We start from the raw sequence: 6,952 nt of genomic DNA, 5'->3' as shown, positions 1-6,952 counted from the left end.
CTTCAACATACTTACAACAATATAACAACACATTGTCCAACGTTTCATCAACCATACACTCCAGGCTATAGTAGGCTATATAGTAGGTAATCCAGACACAAACCATTCACATGTTTTCCAACCAGATGTAATGACGAGGTCAATGTACAATAACCTAAACGCAACGAGCAAACACCACCTCTCCCTTCCTAATCTGACCTTTGAATCTTGGTCCACCAAAATGTCTTTGGAGGGCATATAAATTCCGGCCCTTGTGCTCAGAGTCTCATCTCTTCTGCCACACATCTATCAACATGGCTTTGATCTTACATTTGGCCTCACCTCTACCCAGTAGGACACCCACTGGAGGGCAACTATTATCACCAACAGTTCAACAGAGTAAACTGACAGTTCATCTGTTAGTCTTCTACATATCTGCACATCAAATTCAGAAACGTAAACACCTGCTCCTGTGAGACCAATATCTGGGTCCTTGGAGCCATCTGTGAAAAGCTGTATGAAAGCCTAAAAAACATAGATCAATGTAAATGTCATCCAGTTTCACTGACTTCTGACCAATATTTCCTTTTCTCTACCAAGGTTAGATCAACAACAGGATCTGGGAGTAACCATGGAGGAACATCCCCTATGACCACAGACGGGTCAACCTCCGACTCCCTCAAACCACTCACATCAGTAAGATTTCCAACAGTCCAACCAAAACCACTACCTTGTCTACTAGTATATTCCCAACATTCATCTAGAACAGTAGCAGTGGTATGCTAAACCTCACAGCCTTTCAACCCAATAAGCTACTGTCATGACGTTGCCCTCTTTGAGTACAGGGAGGACAGTTGACCCCCCCCCTCTTGCACCATCCCCCAACCTACCTCCCCCCACCCAGGCCCTGTGTGAAGGGGTTGTAAAATTCTAGAGCAGAATCTCCTACCACATGGCCCAGTTGAGACACAGAGGGGTTTCATAGAGAGACACAGGAAATTCTTCCAACTCACAGAATTGGGGAACCAAACGCCATTTATGTTCTGGAGAAGGTATAAAAGATTGGTGAAGAATCCAGCTACGAACTGGTCCACTTGGTACAATTTTGTGATACTCAGAAGAGCCAATATAGCCATATTACCATAATACTGTTTATATAATAGCCTCAGCTATGGGACTTGCATCAAAATGGTTGTATAAAATGTATTAATAAGGATAAAGCTATTTGTAATACATTGAGATGCTATGTACTGATGTTAATGCGATAGAATGTATTTCCGTTCAAAGATTAAATCAGTCATCGGCACGCCCCCAGGGACACAGACAGGACCAGGCATCATGTGACAAGTCTGTTCTATGTTCACGTATAAAACCCCACCCTGATTTACTTTCTGGAGACCAGCTTACCTCAGAAGAGAGCCAAGGTTTGACCACCCAATTCCTCTACTGAAAGTTACCTATACCACGTGGTTAAACTTTTAGACTATCGAGACCGACAGAATAGGATCAAGTCTTTGATATTAATTATTAGTCTGCAGCTAAGTAAATTATATCATTGAACTGCGAAGACCAACGAAACATACATTCTATAACGACATTAATGAATGTCGCTTTGAAAGATCCATTCTAACTTCGAGAGAGAGAGAGAGAGAGAGAGAGAGAGAGAGAGAGAACTCTCCAACAGAACGACTCTCCAACAAGGATGCCGACGACACACTGAGGGTAAATATATATTGATTGCAATTGTTCCCGAATGAGTGAGCGTTCATCTGCAAAGGATTAGCATATCAATTGTTAATATTAATGAACTCTGTGTGCCTCCTCAGCTGTCCTTTATGACCCTTTGTTTAACAAGACACCAGCCATGTTTAGCCCACTAGGGCACATTACTCTACCAATTCTTTGTGACGATAATTACTGTTTGTATACTTTCTGTGAATTACTTAGTTTAGTAAATAAATGATTTTAAGACAATTGATGTATGGATGACTTTAGTAAAGGCTGGATTCGTGCAGATACAACAATTTACGACGTTTGGAATGAGACTCGACGCGAGGTAAAATACACCATTTAAACCAGAAGATAATCGGCCTATTCTATAATAGAATATAATATATAATGTTATAATTTTGGAAAGTTATATTAGGAAAATTATAATTTTGTAATCTGAATATTTTCCTTGGTGCCCCGATCTCCTAGTTAATTACAATTAAACGATTAATCAGTTTAATCGCATGATAATAATTACAGGGAGTTAATTGATCATTGATAAACATGTCTTCAGTTTAACCTGTTAGGGCTAGGGGGCAGTATTTGCACGGCTGGATAAAAAAATGTACCCGATTTAATCTGGTTACTAATCCTACCCAGTAACTAGAATATGCATATACTTATTATATATGGATAGAAAACACCCTAAAGTTTCTAAAACTGTTTGAATGGTGTCTGTGAGTATAACAGAACTCATTTGGCAGGCAAAACCCTGAGACAGATTCTGACAGGAAGTGGATACCTGATGTGTTGTATTACCTTTAAACCTATGCCATTGAAAAACACAGGGGCTGAGGAATATTTTGGCACTTCCTATTGCTTCCACTAGATGTCACCAGCCTTTACAAAGTGTTTTGAGTCTTCTGGAGGGAGATCTGACCGAACAAGAGCCATGGAACGATGATGGCCCATTAGACACCTGGCGCGCGAGTTCATGTTGGGTACCCTCGTTCCAATACGTTATAAAAGAGAATGCATTCGTCCACCTTGAATATTATTCATGTTCTGGTTAAAAAAGGCCCTAATGATTTATGCTATACAACGTTTGACATGTTTGAACGAACGTAAATATATTTTTTCCCCTCGTTCATGAAGTGAAGTCCGGCGGGCTTAGATCATGTGCTAACAAGACGGAGATTTTTGGACATAAATGATGAGCTTTTTTGAACAAAACTACATTCGTTATGGACCTGTGATACCTGGAAGTGACATCTGATGAAGAGAATCAAAGGTAATGGATTATTTACATAGTATTTTCGATTTTAGATCTCCCCAACATGGCGGCTAGTCTGTATCGCAACGCGTATTTTTCTGGGCGCAGTGCTCAGATTATTGCAAAGTGTGATTTCCCAGTAAGGTTATTTTTAAATCTGGCAAGTTGATTGCGTTCAAGAGATGTAAATCTATAATTCTTTAAATGACAATATAATATTTTACCAATGTTTTCTAATTTTAATTATTTAATTTGTGGTGCTGACTTGACTGCCGGTTATTGGAGGGAAACGATTTCCTGAACATCAACGCCACAGTAAAACGCTGTTTTTGGATATAAATATGAACTTGATAGAACTAAAAATGCATGCATTGTCTAACACAATGTCCTAGGAGTGTCATCTGTTGGAGATTGTAAAAGGTTAGTGCATAATTTTAGCTGATTTTATGGTTTTGGTGACGCCTGTCTTTGAAATGGCACAACATTACACACAACTCTTGTAAATGTACTGTCCTAACATACTCTAAATTGATGCTTTCGCCATAAAACCTTTTTGAAATCGTAAAACGTGGTTAGATTAACCTCTCTAGGCTAGGCGGGACGAATTCGTCCCACCTACGTAACAGCCACTGCTATCCTGTGGCGCGATTTTCAAAACCTTAAAAATCCTATTACTTCAATTTCTCAAACATATGACTATTTTACAGCCATTTAAAGACAAGACTCTCGTTAATCTAACCACACTGTCCGATTTCAAAAAGGCTTTACAACGAAAGCAAAACATTAGATTATGTCAGCAGAGTACCAAGCCAGAAATAATCAGACACCCATTTTTCAAGCCAGCATATAATGTCACCAAAACCCAGAAGACAGCTAAATGCAGCACTCACCTTTGATGATCTTCATCAGATGACAACCCTAGGACATTATGTTATACAATACATGCATGTTTTGTTCAATCAAGTTCATATTTATATCAAAAACCAGCTTTTTACATTAGCATGTGACGTTCAGAACTAGCATACCCCCGCAAACTTCCGGGAATTCGCTAACATTTTACTAAATTACTCACGATAAACGTCACAAAAAGCATAAAATTATTTTAAGAATTATAGATACAGACCTCCTCTATGCACTCGATATGTCCGATTTTAAAATAGCTTTTTGGTGAAAGCACATTTTGCAATATTCTAAGTACATAGCCCAGGCATCACGGGCTCGCTATTTAGACACCCGGCAAGTTTAGCACTCACCATAATCATATTTACTATTATAAAATTTCATTACCTTTTGTTGTCTTCGTCAGAATACACACCCAGGACTGCTACTTCAATAACAAATGTTGGTTTGGTCCAAAATAATCCATCGTTATATCCGAATAGCGGCGTTTTGTTCGATGCGTTCCAGACACTATCCGAAATAGTAAAGAAGTGTCACGCGCATGGCGCAATTCGTGACAATAAAATTCTAAGTATTCCATTACCGTACTTCGAAGCATGTCAACCGCTGTTTAAAATCAATTTTTACGACATTTTTCTCGTAGAAAAGCGATAATATTCCGACAGGGAATCTCCTTTTCGGCAAACAGAGGAAAAAATCCCAAAGGCGGGGGCGGTCGGGGTCACGCGCATAAGCTAGTGTCTCTTGATCGGCCACTTGAGAAAGGCGATAATGTGTTTCAGCCTGGGGCTGGAATGACGACATTCTGTTTTTTCCCGGGCTCTGAGCGCCTATGGACGACGTGGGAAGTGTCACGTTAGAGCAGAGATCCTTAGTAAATGATAGAGATGGAAAAGAAGTTCAACAAATGGTCAGACAGGCCACTTCCTGTAAAGGAATCTCTCAGGTTTTGACCTGCCATTTGAGTTCTGTTATACTCACAGACACCATTCAAACAGTTTTAGAAAATTTAGGGTGTTTTCTATCCATATGTAATAAGTATATGCATATTCTAGTTACTGGGTAGGAGTGGTAACCAGATTAAATCGGGTATGTTTTTTATCCAGCCGTGTCAATGCTGCCCCCTAGCCCTAACAGGTTAAGGAGATGTTTATCTTTCAAAGGGTGTAAAATAGTTGTGTGTTTGAAAAATTTGAATTTTGACATTTATTTGGATTCAAATTTGCCGCTCTTGAAATGCACCTGCTGTTGATGGAGTGCACCACGGGTGGGACGCTTGCGTCCCACCTAGCCCATAGAGGTTAATGGTGCCCCAAAGACACAACACTACTGACAATTGTTTGTATATCCAAAGGCATCTCACCTGCCTCCACTAGTAGACACATACAGATGTTGATTTAAATGCACCAATACATATCTTTTGTCGTGATATGACTTTCATTCATGTGATGACTGTTATTTATTTAATCCACTAACTATGTTTAATTGTTAACCCGTTTAAATGAACTAATTAGAAATTTGGGGCAACACGGAAGAAGTTGTTCAACGAGTTACCATCTCCCAAATTAAATTCTTGAAGAAATTATTTTTCGATAACAGTCGCTTATTAATCATTGCCTCATATCAGTCTCATTCTGAGCAGTCGTAACCTTCTTGGATCTGCAAGAACCCCACCTTTGCTGATTATTCAGTACTACACATTGATTTAATTATTTACTAACTAACTAAATAATAACACAGACTACACATACACACTTACATGAGACGAAAGTCCCTAGTGGACTGACAAGATATGACGTCTTATTAAACAGAGATAGAGAAGGGGGTTGGGAAAATAGAGAGAGAAAAAGGGAATTAATCGTGGATACATTCTATGCCTATTCCCACAATAATCATATACCTTGCACATGAACCACCGCCCGTTTGGGGTAAGAAAAAAACGAATGTATTTACGTGTTGAATGCCTTCATTAGTCGTCTATCTCGGTCAGAACCAAGCCCTCTCGGAAGGTTGTTTCGGTGGGCTCTCCCGTGGTTGAAAGGCTCTGATTGTCCACCAGAGGTCACAATGTCCTTCTTCTTAGTTGTCTGTGCTTGTAGTGGAGTGTTTTCACAGCAGATATTCAGACGCACCAATGATTATCTGAGATGGGATTTTATCCTTCCCACCTTGTGTCTTTAGTCTGAGTTTAAAGCACTTTACACGCACAGCTGCAGACTGGCAATGTTCAGGTCTACTCTGGGTCTTATCTTCTTCACCTCGGGATGAGGTTAAGTTGTAACCATTTTCAACATGTAGCTAACGCTCCACGCATTTCTGGTCTGGTATGTTAATTCTTAGCGTGTCCTTTTAGGCACTCAGGCCAAAGGGGGTGTTCCGTCATGCTGACATGAACTCTGAACTCACTTGGGGCGTGGCTAGTCACTGTGCATAGTTTATATGAAGAACAATTATCTCATTAGGAACTAAAATCTCATTCCTATCTTAACAAAAATAGTTTCATCCATTTTCATATCACACAGACAGCGTATTGGATGGAAACTGGACAGATAAAACATGTACACTTTCCGAGTTACAGTATTTTCTTGATAGCATTCTTAACCTGTTATGGCTAGGGGGCAGTATTTTCACGGCTGGATAAAAAACATACCCGATTTAATCTGGTTACCACTCCTACCCAGTAACTAGAATATGGATATACTTATTACATATGGATAGAAAACACCCTAAAGTTTCTAAAACTGTTTGAATGGTGTCTGTGAGTATAACAGAACTCAAATGGCAGGTCAAAACCTGAGAGATTCCTTTACAGGAAGTGGCCTGTCTGACCATTTCTTGAACTTCTTTTCCATCTCTATCTTTTACTAAGGATCTCTGCTCTAACGTGACACTTCCTACGTCGTCCATAGGCGCTCAGAGCCCGGGAAAAAAACAGAATGTCGTCATCCCAGCCCCAGGCTGAAACACATTATCGCCTTTCTCAAGTGGCCGATCAAGGGACTCTGGGCTTAGGCGCGTGACCCGACCGCCCCCGCCTTTGTGATTTTTTTCTTCTGTTTGCCAAAAAGGAGATTCCCTGTCAGAATATTA

This window comes from Salmo salar, unplaced genomic scaffold, assembly GCF_905237065.1.
Source record: "Salmo salar unplaced genomic scaffold, Ssal_v3.1, whole genome shotgun sequence".
NCBI classification, from domain to species: domain Eukaryota; kingdom Metazoa; phylum Chordata; class Actinopteri; order Salmoniformes; family Salmonidae; genus Salmo; species Salmo salar.
Note: the sequence above shows the minus strand (reverse complement) of the source record.